A 16,224-nucleotide genomic window follows, 5' to 3' on the forward strand; every position below is an offset into this window, starting at 1 on the left:
TTGTCACCATTATTTTATTCTATTTTTTTTCTTTTTTTTTCTTTTTTTTAATTTTAAAATCTTTAATTCTTACATGCACTCCCAAACATGAACCCGCCTCCCACCTCCCTCCCGACAACATCTCTCTGGGTCATCCCCATGCACCAGCCCCAAGCATGCTGCACCCTACGTCAGACATGGACTGGCGATTCAATTCTTACATGATAGTATACATGTTAGAATTCCCATTCTCCCAAATCATCCCACCCTCTCCCTCTCCCTCTGAGTCCAAAAGTCCGTTATACACATCTGTGTCTTTTTTCCTGTCTTGCATACAGGGTCGTCATTGTCATCTTCCTAAATTCCATATATATGTGTTAGTATACTGTATTGGTGTTTTTCTTTCTGGCTTACTTCACTCTGTATAATTGGCTCCAGTTTCATCCATCTCATCAGAACTGATTCAAATGAGTTCTTTTTAGTGGCTGAGTAATACTCCATTGTGTATATGTACCACAGCTTTCTTATCCATTCATCTGCTGATGGACATCTAGGTTGTTTCCATGTCCTGGCTATTATAAACAGTGCTGCGATGAACATTGGGGTACATGTGTCTCTTTCAATTCTGGTTTCCTCGGTGTGTATGCCCAGCAGTGGGATTGCTGGGTCATAAGGTAGTTCTATTTGCAATTTTTTAAGGAATCTCCACACAGTTCTCCATAGTGGCTGTACTAGTTTGCATTCCCACCAACAGTGTAGGAGGGTTCCCTTTTCTCCACACCCTCTCCAGCATTTATTGCTTGCAGATTTTTGGATCGCAGACATTCTGACTGGTGTGAAGTGGTACCTCATTGTGGTTTTGATTTGCATTTCTCTAATAATGAGTGATGTTGAGCATCTTTTCATGTGTTTGTTAGCCATCCGTATGTCTTCTTTGGAGAAATGTCTATTTAGTTCTTTGGCCCATTTTTTGATTGGGTCGTTATTTTTCTGGAGTTGAGCTGCATAAGTTGCTTGTATATTTTTGAGATTAATTGTTTGTCAGTTGCTTCATTTGCTATTATTTTCTCCCATTCAGAAGGTTGTCTTTTCACCTTGCTTATAGTTTCCTTTGTTGTGCAGAAGCTTTTAATTTTAATTAGATCCCATTTGTTTATTTTTGCTTTTATTTCCAGAATTCTGGGAGGTGGATCATAGAGGATCCTGCTGTGATTTATTTCTGAGAGTGTTTTGCCTATATTCTCCTCTAGGAGTTTTATAGTTTCTGATCTTACATTTAGATCTTTAATCCATTTTGAGTTTATTTTTGTGTACGGTGTTAGAAAGTGATCTAGTTTCATTCTTTTACAAGTGGTTGACCAGTTTTCCCAGCACCACTTGTTAAAGAGATTGTCTTTACTCCATTGTATATTCTTGCCTCCTTTGTCAAAGATAAGGTGTCCATATGTGTGTGGATTTATCTCTGGGCTTTCCATTTTGTTCCATTGATCTATATGTCTGTCTTTGTGCCAGTACCATACTATCTTGATGACTGTGGCTTTGTAGTAGAGCCTGAAGTCAGGCAAGTTGATTCCTCCAGTTCCATTCTTCTTTCTCAAGATTGCTTTGGCTATTCGAGGTTTTTTGTATTTCCATACAAATCTTGAAATTATTTGTTCTAGTTCTGTGAAAAATGTGGCTGGTAGCTTGACAGGGATTGCATTGAATTTGTAAATTGCTTTGGGTAGTATACTCATTTTCACTATATTGATTCTTCCAATCCATGAACATGGTATATTTCTCCATCTATTAGTGTCCTCTTTGATTTCTTTCATCAGTGTTTTATAGTTTTCTATATATAGGTCTTTAGTTTCTTTAGGTAGATATATTCCTAAGTATTTTATTCTTTTCGTTGCAATGGTAAATGGAATTGTTTCTTTAATTTCTTTTTCTACTTTCTCATTATTCGTGTATAGGAATGCAAGGGATTTCTGTGTGTTGATTTTATATCCTGCAACTTTACTATATTCATTGATGAGCTCTAGTAATTTTAAAAGACACTGTGTCATACGATGACACAGTGTCATACGACACTAATAGTCAATTGCAAGCCTGCTGTGTTTGGTTACATTTCATTTATTAAGGGGCTGAATGTTGTCAATATTTACTCACCAATATAGGGTCATGAATTCCAAAGTCAAATTATTAAATATAAAGAATAAAAACAAGCCAGAGATGGAAGTGTGAGCTCTGGGTAATTGGAAACAGGAAGCCAGGAGATCAGAAGTAGGTGGGTTTAGGAACCAGGAGAACTGAAGCTCACAAATCAAAATCATCCATGAAAAGAGAAATCAAAAGTTCCTCAGAAAAGGAAAAAGTCAGAGTGGAGATTTCCAGTTGGCCCTATCCTGTCTGTATCCCAATCTTCATTCATCCGGAGTCACCATCCACTGAGTACCAAACAGATTCCCAGCATTAGGGTTGGCTTCAACAAAACAAACCCACATTTATGTGTGCCTCCAGGAAACTACACAGAGCTTTAGGATTTGACTTAAATCTCGCATTGGCTCAACTGTATAAATTCCACCCTCGTTTTGTTTTTCTTCTTTTTAACTTTTCATGTTGGAGTTTATATAGTTGATTGACGACGTTGTATTAGTTCCAGGTTACAACAAAGTGACTCAGTTATACATATATATGTATCTATTCTTTTTCAGAATCTTTTCCCAATTAGGTTTTCACATAATACTGAGCAGAATAGTAGAAATTAAAAAACAAATAAGTAGGGACTTTCCTGGTGGTCCAGTGGTTAAGAATCGGCCTTGCAATTCAGGGGATTCGAGTTCAACCCTGGTTGGGGAACTAAGATGCCACATGCCGAAGAGCAACTAAACCCACGCACTGCAACTACTGAGCCTGAGAGCCGCAACTAGAAAGTCCATGCCCTGCAATGAAGATCCCAAGTGCCACAACTGAGACCCAATGCTGCCAAATAAGTAAATATTAAAGACAGAAAGTAACAAATGGGACCTAATTAAACTCAAAAGCTTTTGCACAGCAGAGGCAACCACAAACGAAACGAAAAGACAACCCACAGAATGGGAGAAAATATTTGCAAATGACATGACTGACAAGGGATTAGTCTTCAAAATTTACAAGCAGCTCATGTGGTTTAATAGCATCAAAGCATGCACTCTTGTTTTTAACTCTTAGTCTTTAAAAAATGAACAACGTCCTCTACGTTTGCGGCTACCTCACTGTAAGCCATCTTACATCCTATGGGAATGAGGCTCAGTGAGGAAACCCCGAGAGAAATCAGCTTCAGTATGTGAGGAGATAGATTTGGTTCACAAAGACGTGAGAGTCATATGGGGCAAGAACCTCTAGGGAGTGCTACACAATGGGAATGAAGTGAAGGAGTTGTGCCCTATGAGTCTAACCTCGTTGGGTCACCCAAAGATGCCCAATGGTAATCATTGTAAACTAGCCCTCTGAGGGGGAGAACTTGGTCATTTGCTTTTCGTTTATGGAGGGGCTTTAACAAGTTTTCAGCTTCCCTGGTAGCTCAGTTGGTAAAGAACTCACCTGCAATGCAGGAGACCTTGGTTTGATTCCTGGGTCAGGAAGATGCCCTGGAGAAGGGATAGGCTACCCACTCCAGTATTCTTGGGCTTCCCTAGTGGCTCAGCTGGTAAAGAATCCACCTGCAATGTGGGAGACCTGGGTTTGATCCCTGAGTGGGAAGATACTATGGAGAGGGGAAAGGCTACCCACTCCAGTATTCTGGCCTGGAGAATTCCATGGACTGTACAGTCCATGGGTCACAAATAGCTGGACCTAATTGAGTGAGTTTCACTATAACAAATTTAGTTACTTAAAGAATTTCAACATTTCTATTTACTCATTGAGAGAACTAACACAAAAATTAGAAATGTAAGCAATTAGAAACACAATGCTTCTAACTAGAGAACCATCGAATTAATCATCAGAGGTTAATGCCAGGTTTAACAGACCTGAACAGGATACTTCAACTTAGGGAAAACTCCTAAAATACTTTGATTTATGAAGATACTGAGGTCTCAGTGAACTTAAATTGTCCAAAGTCAGTTAGAAACTGCTGGGGGCAGGATTTTGATGCAGCTATGAGCATTTCCAAAAGGAGGCTCTTTCTACATCTCAGGAAACAAGCTACTTTCCACTGCTCATGACTTCTGTTCTCACGTCTCTCAGTATTTACCGCTTCCCAGGTGGTGCTGGTGGTAAAGAACATGGGGTTCAATCCCTGGGTCTGGAAGGTCCCCCTGAGGAGGAAATGGCTATCCACTCCAGTATTCTTGTCTGGAGAATCCCATGGACAGAAGAGCTTGGCAGGCTACAGTCCACGGGGTTGCACAGAGTCAGACACAACTGAAGTGACTTAGCCCAGCATTCAAAGCACTTACAATGATAGGCTTTTCATATGTTTGTGGCCTCAGACTGTGAGCTCATACCAGGGATGGCTCTTTTGCTTTGTTTTTTCTTCACAAACAAGATCCTTACGAAAGTTTGTTGACTGAAAAAAAAAATTATGGCATGTATAAACCCCAAAGGACATGTCTTGGGTTCTAATAAATTTCTGCACCCCCAGTTCAGTTCAGTTCAGTTCAGCCACTCAGTCATATCTGACTCTTTGCGGCCCCATGGACTGAAGCACACCAGGCTTCCCTGTCCATCACCAACTCCCAGAGCTTGCTCAAACTCATGTCCATCAAGTCAGTGATGCCATACAAGCATCTCATTCTCTGTCGTCCCCTTCTCCTGCCTTCAATCTTTCCCAGCATCAGGGTCTTTTCCAATGAATCAGTTCTTCACATTAGGTAGCCAAACTATTGGAACTTCCACTTTAGCATCAGTCCTTCAATGAATGTTCATGACTGATTTCTTTTAGAATTGACTAGTTGGATCTCCTTGAAGTCCAAGGGACTCTGAAGAGTCTTCTCCAATACCACAATTCAAAAGCATCAATTCTTTGGGGCTCTTTATAGTCCAACTCTCACATCCATACTTGACTACTGGAGTGCACCCCTACAAAGGGGGAAAAGTTTCTTCTGATGGACAGAATCAGAAAAGATAGCTAAAGAACTTTTAATCCTGTTCATATACTAGGCTCTCCACCAAGGCTTATCTGCATGAAATCCTAACAAGACATTTAAGGGTAATTACTGGTATTTTTTTTTTCTCATTGTAAAGATGTAGATATGAAAGAGAACCAGGTAAGTCTGACTCTAGAAAAACCACCAACTCTTAAGCACTATGCCTTATGGCTGCATCGAGAAGGTTTTAAGGCTAGAATATTTTTCATATTTTTGATATGCTGCGTGGCGTGTGGGATCTTAGTTTCCTGATCAAGGATGGAATCCAAGTCGGGCACTTTGGAAGAGTGGAGTCTTAACCTCTGGACTACCAGGGAAGTTTCTTAAGGCAAGAGTTGAATTGAAGTATAGTCTTAACGGCTCATCAGGTTCTGCACAAAATGAATTGAAGAAAGTAGATTCTGATACAGCTAAAGGCAAAGTAGGAAGACATGTGTACCAGAAACATGGTTAATTCATCTAAGGACAGACAATGTCTGCTGAGAGAGGCAGGAGAACATGGTTACAACTCACATGCTCTGCCGTCTTGACTATGAATTTGCCTCTCAGCCTGACCAATTACTGTTTAACTCTTTGCAAGTGACATGACCTCTCTGTGCTGTTTGTCAACTTCATGGGTTTTCTTTTAATGAGGATTAGTATATATGGATGTATACAAAAGGACTGTATCTAGTATATGGTTAGCACTACTTGAGTCTGACCATTTATTTTTTATTAGTAGTATTAGTACAACTAGTAATTATAATGTTACTCATTCAAATTTATAGGAGTTGATGTCTTCATCAAAAAAACTTGTCTCATATTTTTACATTTTATATATCTTATATTTAAACTTCTCTTGAGTTTCTAGGGCTTAGAGTCAATGCATTCTAGATGTGAAAACCTCTTAAGATCATCTATTTTAGGGTTCTCCTTTCAGTATGAGAACATCAGGCAAACAGGTGAGCAACTGGGCTGCAGCCACAGAGCTTGGGCTCAGGCTCAGTGTGTGGTGATGGGGAAGGGACAAGTGGTAAATGTACATCACACAGAGAGCAAACCAAATCTCTAGCAGTGACAGATGCTTCATTTTTCTTGAAAAGCTCTGATTTCAAATATCTGTTCAGTTGTAAGCCTGGCTGTCATGCCCTATGTCTGAATTTCCAGGTGATCGCCAGCATCTTTAAAATTAATTTTCAAAGTTGCTATTTTTGCTTCCCCTCCACCATCAGTTATACCCTACAGTAGAGCAGTTTTGTTGAACATCCTGGGTCAGTTAAGTTCATTCGATTGAAATGGCCTGACCCAGGCAGTTAAGGTTTGAATAGGTCTGCGTGTAGTACCGGGGTTAATTTCCAATGACATCATTGACACCAGGAAGGAAATCTTCCCAGTGCTCTCAGACTTAACCTCACAAAGGGTCTGGACAACAGCTTTGCTCAATGAGTTATCACTTGGCTGCCTCTCATGTCCCCTTCTCCATGTTGTCATCCTGAAAGGACATCCTTTTGTTTTTGTATATGCACATCTATAAGTGGTGTGGAGTTCTACACATATGTGTATAAATATATAAGTACACCCTTGTGTAGTCTTCTAAGGGGCTCAACTTTTCTGTTTCACAGGTCATAAAAATTAAATCATGTTTATCAACAGCCATTAGATTTTTCTGAAGCCTCAGTGTATTCCTCCTTTTGTATATCATAATTTAACTCATGGAGTGTTAGGTAACCTATTTTTATTTTAAATGTCTGAAGTCTGTGTCATGCCATATAGCAGAAAATATTGCAACATTGTAAAGCAACTATACTTCAAGAAAACTTTTGAAAAATAAGAAAGTCTAACCAGATAGACACAGCTAAATGTTCACTAAAATATTCAGCCAGGAAGTGAGAGGTATTTGTCAATACATATATGGTGGAAAGACAGGATATATTAGTTAATTCCCTCAAACTGCTTCATGAATATATGGCTCTTGAATCCAAGAACACTAGCCAAAACCCAAAAGCAGACTGGCAAGTGGATGAAGCCCCACACATCCTCCACCCTGGCTGTCACTGTCCTCACTGATGTCAGGATTCCTTGTTACACGGGGAAGACAGATCTTAGGAAACAAAGACAGCAACAATTTCACTTTCTATATGCATTTACCTTCTCTGCTTCCTGCCAAGAGTAGAAAAAGGTAATTAATATCCTTTTTCTTTCTGCTGAAACTAAACTTTCAAATGAAAATATATAATTCCTTTCTTGAAATCATGATTTTTTGGCTCTTTTTAGCTGATGGAGGTCATGTATTCCTTAAAGAGTGTAGATTTAGGACATCTCTCTAACCAAATGTTATTGGCAGGTGCCATCATAATTAAGGCAATTACAGAATATGCCATGAACAGAAAAACATTCTCCAAAAAATATATTTCCCCAGCCTTGGTTGTAATCTAAAGCATATACAGTCATATTTTGGAAATAACTAGAGTTGACTGTGATGTGATTTTATCTCAGAATAATACACCCCAACAGAACCTTAAAAAACTGGAATGTCTTATGCTATGGAACAAGTTGAAATTTGCATGCATGGCTAATTAGTTGGTAGTTATGCACAAGGACCAGAGTTTTGGATTCTTTGGGAGAAATCAATCTACTTGCACATGCCCTGGAATTCATATTCAGCTTCCTTTGGGGAGTTTGTGTATTTCACAGGCATTTTAAAATCTCTTCCCCAATTTCTTTTCTCAAAATATTTTTACAGAATCAGCAGGGCATCCATCCCCCTAAAACACAAAGGGACCATGAGGCGCGTGACTCATCCAGGGTCACCAGGCGAACTGTGGACAAAAGGAAGAGGAGGACTGGACAGCTGAGGTCAGAACACAAGACCATTCTGCTTTCTCTTACCCACAAGAGAGAGTGTTTCAATAGATTTAATAATAACATTTGACCTAAAAGCACTAATATAATCCTCTATAGCCAGGGAAGAGCACATTGAATGTAAAATTGGCTTATAATAAACTAATTATTTCAACTCCATTTCCCACTCTTTGCTTTTATAATGGAGAAAGCACTAATAAACAGTAAAATTACAAAAGTGGACAAGAGGAAGGAAATACAGAACTCAAGCCAGTGCGAATAAGCCATGTGACTGACCAGAAAGGTGGCTGAGGTTAGAAGCAAAGACAGGGTATTAAATAAAAGACACAGTAAATAAAATGTCTATTTCAAAGCTATTTCCTTACTTATAGAGGCTGAATTTGAACAAATTAATCTCTTCTAACTTACATCCTTCTTAGAGTCAGTTGGCATTCCATATCTGGGAGCATCAGAGACCCCTGTGAATCTGAGCACTATGGTTCCACTGCGGGCTTTGTAGACTGGTGGCTCCAAACAAGATTTCAGTCTTTGCCTTGCTCTGAAAACTTCCCTTTTTTTCACCAGCGTTACTGTGCTTGCCAAGAGTGACATAACCTTGAAATTATTTGTTACATTTTCCAGTGAACAAACCCAGCTTGTTAAGGAAATGGGCAGCCTATATCATTAGCAAAGAGGACAATAGTGGACTCAGAATTCAGCCTCGACTGGTGGGCCCAGAGTATTCGATGTTTCTGGGAAATCTCTCTGATTTTAGAAACAATTCAGCATTCTAACTGTGCTGCTAGGGGTGGGCTGGCCTCTGGAGGTTGTTAGGGAAGCAACATCACATGAGAGCCGAGGCTCACATGGTCCTCAATACATTCCCGTCCAGGGAACATGGACATTCATTTTAATTGCACTTCTCATCTATTAGTGGTCTTGCTTTAAACTGGAATTGTTGGCAGTGAAAAAAATCTTGACAGCAACTCTTACTGATTTTTTTTCTGTATAAAATTAATACACCCCTACAGTAGATAATTTAAACGTACCCTCAAGAATTAAGTAGGAAACCAAATCACTATCTCACCAGCCAAAGATACAGCAGTGAACACACACATGTGCATGTAATTCTCCAAGTTAGAAGTAATGATCCTACAGTCTGTGTGGTTTGATTCAGGATCATAGGCATATTTATATAACAACATAATACTTACTGGCTTCACAATATTTACTGTTTAAACAGGGGAACCAATCCACTCATAATCTCTCTATATAGATGAGTAATGTGATAAGTGGCAAACAGATTCACCTAAGAGATACCATCATGGAAAATCTTGATTTGGAGAGGATTCCACGTGTGGAATTGACCTAAAGAAAGTAGGTACTTTCTGTTTTTCTTTTAAAATGGATATTCTACTGTAGCTTTTGATGCAAATTTAATTTTTAAGAAGGTTGTATTTGCCTATTTCCTATAAAGAAAACTATAGAGAAAGGCACATTTTGGAAACTCTTCCTTCCATTTTTATCTCTGCCCATCTCATTATACCTTCTGCCCAGATTAGAAATCACCGTTATCAGTTTTGCATATACTTTTAAAGTTTTTTCTTTATATAAAGATAAATACATATGAGTATATTTACTTATTTTCTACCAGCTTTACATTAATAGTGGCTTACTACATCGATTTTAGGCACCCTGCACTTCCTAAATTCCTATGTAAGTATATAGAGAACTTCAGCAGAATTTATATTCAGATGTTCAGAACTTCCATTCCTGTGTGTATAAGTCCTATAGTTTAAGTGATTATCTCTAGAGGGACAATTCTTTACAATATTTTGTGATTTACAAAGTGTTTCCTGGGTTCTTTACCGGGAAACTGGTAAAGTCGCCTGCCAACGCAGGAGACTGAGACTGAGGTTTGATCCCTGAGTGGGGAAGATCTCCTGGAGGAAGGTATAGCAACACTCCAATATTCTTGCCTGGAGAATCCCCATGGACAGAGGAGCCTGGTGGGCCACAGTCCATAGTGTCGCAAAGAGTCAGACTCGACTGAATCGACTTAGTACACACACATGCACATGATTACAAATCATGCTTCCATGGGGGCCCAGCGGTGGAGACTTTGTTTTTCCAATGTAGGGGCCACAGGTTGGATCCCTGGTTGGGGAACTAAGATTTCACGTGCCACGTGGCCAAAACAAACAAACAAACAAACAAAAACAAATCTTGCTGCCATGATAATCCTGTGCCAATGCTCTTTTGTACTTTTGTAGCTATGCATTTAGGATAAAGTCCCTGAGTGGGATTTCTGGATCGTGGAGTAAATTCATTTGTAATTTTGAAAGATATGATCTTTCATAAGGATTTTAACACTTTGCAATACTACTGGCTTCCATGACTTCCCTGGTGGCTCAGACGGTAAGACATCTGTCTACAATGCAGGAGACCTGGGTTCAGTCCCTGGGTTGGGAAGATCTCCTGGTGAAGGAAATGGCAACCCACTCCAGTATTCTTGCCTGGAAAATCCCTTGGACGGAGGAACCTGATAGGCTACAGTCCATGGGGTCACAAAGAGTAGGACATGACTGGGCAACTTCACTTTCTAATTTTCTAATACTATTGGCAATGGGAGTGTCTGCTTTTGTTCAGTCATGCTAACATTCAGTGTTATCAAACATTTAAACTCTTGTGAATCTGATAGGTGAGAAATTACATCTCACTGTAGTTTCAGTTTGCATTGCACTTTTAAAAGAGATTGAACATCTGTTTTACAAGTTCACAGATGTTGTGTTCTTTCTCTACAAAATCAGTCATTCTCATCTCTGCAGATTTTTCTATTGGGTTCTTCCTCATCTCAATTTTTAGAGCTCATTATATATTAGCGAAATTAACTCTTTATAATAGGAAGTTGCAGTTTTAAAAAAATTCCTCTTTTTATTTACTTGTAGTATTTGTTTTGAAGAATGGGGGAGCTTTTTGCTTTGTTTTCTGTGTTGCTGTATTTTGTGTATGCACATGCCTTGAGTTTTTCTGTGATCAAATTTATCAGTCCGTTTTCCCCAGAGCCTAAATTCAATTTCAACCAAAATTCTATCCAGTAGAATATGTTAAATATTTTAACATTTTCTCTTTCCTAAAGTATCCACTTAGAATAAGACACTTTTGATGAAAGATAATGCTGTCTCATCCCAGAGAGAAGCATTTCAAATCTCTAATTTATTTAAAGTTTAATATCATATTTCCTCTTAAATGGAAGTGTTAACACTACAAACCCTTGGTATTTGACTATTTCAGTGTCTTATCCCACAGATAACAGTTCTAGGTCTTCTATGATCATGAATATTTGATGAATTTATATGCTTTTGCATTATGGAGATATAGATCTTAGTATCAATTCCAAATCATCTAAAATAGCTCCCTTGGAAGAGGAATAGAACTCAGGATTTCTGATATTGAATTAATTGCAGAAAACCATCTGAGGATATACATGGAGAAATGGCTCATGTGTTCATAGAAGAAAGGCTAAAATTATTAAAGTGATAATCCTCTACGCTAGTTTAATGCTTGAATCATTTTATGTTCAGCTTACAACTGGTGATACCCTGAGTTTTGTTACAGCATGGAACCTTCCATCTGCTCTGGGCAGGTGGTACAGTGGTGTGTGTTGTGTGTAATGACAATCACAAAGTTTGCTTATTCGGCATCGGCTGCCTTGGGTTAAAGTCTGAATTTTCCTTAAGCTCTGCACGTCGGGGGTGTTTAGGACAATTCAATCATTTGTTTAGCCAGTACTGATACTGCTCTCCGGCAGGTGGATTCAGAGCTAAGCTCCAACGCTCCAGCTCTAATTGGAGAAATCTCTGATAAATTCCCACAGCATTCCATTTGGATACGTATTGTGTTTTGTTATGGATGTTCTCTGCCCTGCTCCCACCCATAACAAGTCTGCTGGTATAAGCCTGTCCTACAAACTGCTGTGGTGGACAGTATATCTTTTTATTGATTTGATGGAGCTGGGTTTTTCTTTCCTAGTCTCAGTGGAGATATCTGCCAGTTCAGTATCCTATTTTGCAGGAATAATGGACAAGGCAAAGTGGTGATAAATTCTCATGGTAAGCCAAGCTGTATTTTCTCACTACATGAGAAGAAAACACTCATCCTAAAAGCGGTTTGTTCTCCAAGTTAAATTACTCAAAGAAAGCATTTTTACCCAGATGCTATTCCCTGGGTCTCCTTTGTCACCTCAAGCAACCTAACTCATCCTTTCCCATGCGCGCACACACACACACACAAACCCTTCATTAATTCTTTATGACTTGTGAAAGGTCTCCACTAACGTGAAACTGTCCTACAGATATTGTGTTGGCCAAAAAGTTTGTCAATTTTTCCATAAGATATTGTGGACACTTTACGTTGATTGGCAAACATTAACTCCAACCATTGCTTATTCTGTTTTGTTTTCACTGCCTTGACAGATCTCTTGACTCATTCACCAGTGTATTCATCAACTAAACCTCTGCTTTGTATGGGCTATGGGCCAGGCATTGGGCAGGTTCTATGACTACCTGGAAAATAAGACAGCTCCCACTTGGTCACTGAGGAAAACTCTTCACAGAGAAATGTGAATATGACCACACAGCAGTTCAGAAAGGTGGATGGTCATCCTTCAAAGTCATGTTACATTATTGGATTGAAGTCATTTGGTCCAGAGTAATTTGCTTGATTATTCTGTAATCATTAGAAAAGAACCAAAATAACAGCCTCAGCCAGTGAACAGGAATCCAACGTGGATTGCTGCCCCTGGAGAAGCCCCTGGGCCTTTCTGACTTGGCTCTAGGTGGCTGTGGGAGGACTTTCCCCCCTGCCCTGCTGGGAGTCCTTTCATAAGGAGACTTGCAATTGTCACACGAATGCTTCCTTAAACATGGTCACATTTTTATCTCTGCTTTATATGCTTGACTTTCTCTTCCTAAGATGCCTGGATTGCTTGTTCTTGGTTGTGTTCATTTTGTATCTTATTTGACAGCATTGTGTGGTGTACTCGGTCTTAGGTGCTCATGAGTAAGGCATCAGGTTAATAACATCCTGGTTTCAGTCCTGATTCTATCACTAGCCATGTGACTTTGGGTAACAACACTAAAGGGACTTTTCTCCATTATATTATAAGCATCTGAATGCAGAGTTCCAAAGGATAGCAAGAAGAGATAAGAAAGCCTTCTTCAGCGATCAGTGCAAAGAAATAGAGGAAAACAACAGAATGGGAAAGACTCGAGATCTCTTCAAGAAAATTAGAGATACCAAGGGAACATTTCATCCAAAGATGGGCTTGATAAAGGACAGAAATGGTATGGACCTAATAGAAGCAGAAGATATTAAGAAGAGGTGGCAAGAATACACAGAAGAACTGTACAAAAAAGATCTTCACAACCCAGATAATCATGATGATGTGATCACTAATCTAGAGCCAGACATGTTGGAAAGTGAAGTCAAGTGGGCCTTAGAAAGCATCACTATGAACAAAGCTAGTGGAGGTGATGGAATTCCAGTGGAGCTATTTCAAATCCTGAAAGATGATGCTGTCAAAGTGCTGCACTCAATATGCCAGCAAATTTGGAAAACTCAGCAGTGGCCACAGGACTGGAAAAGGTCCGTTTTCATTCCAATCCCAAAGAAAGGCAATGCCAAAAAATGCTCAAACTACCACACATTTGCACTCATCTCACATGCTAGTAAGTAATGCTCAAAATTCTCCAAGCCAGGCTTCAGCAATACGTGAACCGTGAACTCCCTGGTTTTAGAAAAGGCAGAGGAACCAGAGATCAAATTGCCAACATCCACTGGATCATCAAAAAAGCAAGAGAGTTCCAGGAAAACATCTATTTCTGCTTTATTGACTATGCCAAAGCCTTTGACTGTGTGGATCACAATCAACTGTGGAAAATTCTGAAAGAGATGGGAATACCAGACCACCTGACCTGCCTCTTGAGAAATCTGTATGCAGGTCAGGAAGCAACAGTTAGAACTGGACATGGAACAACAGACTGGTTCCAAATAGGAAAAGGAGCATGTCAAGGCTGTATATTGTCACCCTGCTTATTTAACTTCTATGCAGAGATCATCATGAGAAACACTGGACTGGAAGAAACACAAGCTGGAATCAAGATTTCTGGGAGAAATATCAATAACCTCAGATATGCAGATGACACCGCCCTTATGGCAAAAAGTGAAGAGGAACTAAAAAGCCTCTTGATGAAAGTGAAAGAGGAGAGTGAAAAAGTAGGCTTAAAGCTCAACATTCAGAAAATGAAGATCATGGCATCCGGTCCCATCACTTCATGGGAAATAGATGGGGAAACAGTGGAAACAGTGTCAGACTTTATTTTTCTGGGCTCCAAAATCACTGCAGATGGTGACTGCAGCCATGAAATGAAAAGACGTTTATTCCTTGGAAGGAGAGTTATGACCAACCTAGACAGCATATTCAAAAGCAGAGACATTACTTTGCCGACTAAGGTCCATCTAGTCAAGGCTATGGTTTTTCCTGTGGTCATGTATGGATGTGAGAGTTGGACTGTGAAGAAGGCTGAGCGCCGAAGAATTGATGCTTTTGAGCTGTGGTGTTGGAGAAGACACTTGAGAGTCCCTTGGACTGCAAGGAGATCCAACCAGTCCATTCTGAAGGAGATCAGCCCTGGGAGTTCTTTGGAAGGAATGATGCTAAAGCTGAAAGTCCAGTACTTTGGCCACCTGATGCAAAGAGTTGACTCATTGGAAAAGACTCTGATGCTGGGAGGGATTGGGGGCAGGAGGAGAAGGGGACGACAGAGGATGAGATGGCTGGATGGCATCACGGACTCAATGGACCTGAGTCTGAGTGAACTCCGGGAGATGGTGATGAACAGGGAGGCCTGGCGTGCTGCGATTCATGGTGTTGCAAAGAGTCAGACACGACTGAGCGACTGAACTGAACTGAACTATATTCACATTAATAATCACAATTATAGTCTTTTTTTGTTACTAAGGAGATAATCTACTCAAGGTGATGGGTGCTTTGTCTATACTCACTCATTCTCATAATGGCTTTTTTTTTCTTTTTTTTTTTTGGCAGCACCACACACACTGTGGGATCTTAGTTCCCTGACCAGGCATCAAGTCCAGGCCTTGGCCAGTGAGAGCTCTGAGTCCTAACTATTGGGCTTCCAGAGGAGTCCCTCTTGATGCCATCTTTTGATAAAAATGACACATTAGCTTGTAGCATTGAGAGTATAGAATATGCCCTGCTGAGCTGGGAAAGAATCCATCTGCAATGCAAGAGAACCAGGTTTAATCTCTGGGTTGGGAAGGTCCCCTGGAGAAGGGAATGGCTACCCACGCCAATATTCTTGCCTGGAGAATTCCATGGACAGAGGAGCTTGGTGGATTACAGTCCATGAGGTCACAAAGAGTCGGACACAACCAAACAACTAACACACTTTCAAACATTCCACATACCTTCTTTCATTTAAGACTCACAACCGTCTCATGAAAGAGATGGTCTAATTGACTTCATGGTATGCAGGAAAAGTTGGGAGCATTGAGCCTTCAAATTATTTTCTTTAAGTTGCATACTTAGCAAGAAAGTCCAATGAAAACCCAGGTGTATCTGATACTAGAGTGAGCCCAATTTCACAAAAAGTATTTTTATTCATTAAAGTAATATCCATGTCTTTAGAAATATTAGAAGAGTGAAGATGAGAATAAGATGAAAATTAAAAGCCTTCATGCTCAGTTTCCTTCCCCAGAGGTAGACTGTCAGCTAGAAATTCTATGAGCTTGGACGAGCATCCACTTCCCCACCCTCATCCTATACACAGTACACATCACCTATGAGCTCATGATTCACTAAGAGTGCTGAACAACCTGCCATTTTTCCCACTTAATGTTATCTCCAATTTATGTGTGTGTATGGCAACCCATTCCAGTATTCTTGCCTGGAGAATCCCAGGGACGGGGGAGCCTTGGCGGGCTGCCGTCTATGGGGTCGCACAGAGTCGGACACGACTGAAGCGACTTAGCAGCAGCAGCAGCATACACGTATGTATAGATAGTTTCTTTGTTCTTTTTAAGACATGCATCACAGTTGTCTACTGACTGAATATTCCAGAATACGTCAGTTAAATAAGCATTTCGCTACTGATGCAGGTTTCATCTGCTTTAAGTTTTACTGACATTTCAGACAAGTTGAACAGACTACTTTGATGCAGATATCTTGGCATGCTTGTGTCTCTCCCTTCCCACCTGCACTTTGAACAACAGTTTGTGAGTTAATATTGGG

The sequence above is a fragment of the Ovis aries genome, chromosome 13 (assembly GCF_016772045.2).
Source record: "Ovis aries strain OAR_USU_Benz2616 breed Rambouillet chromosome 13, ARS-UI_Ramb_v3.0, whole genome shotgun sequence".
Taxonomy (NCBI): domain Eukaryota; kingdom Metazoa; phylum Chordata; class Mammalia; order Artiodactyla; family Bovidae; genus Ovis; species Ovis aries.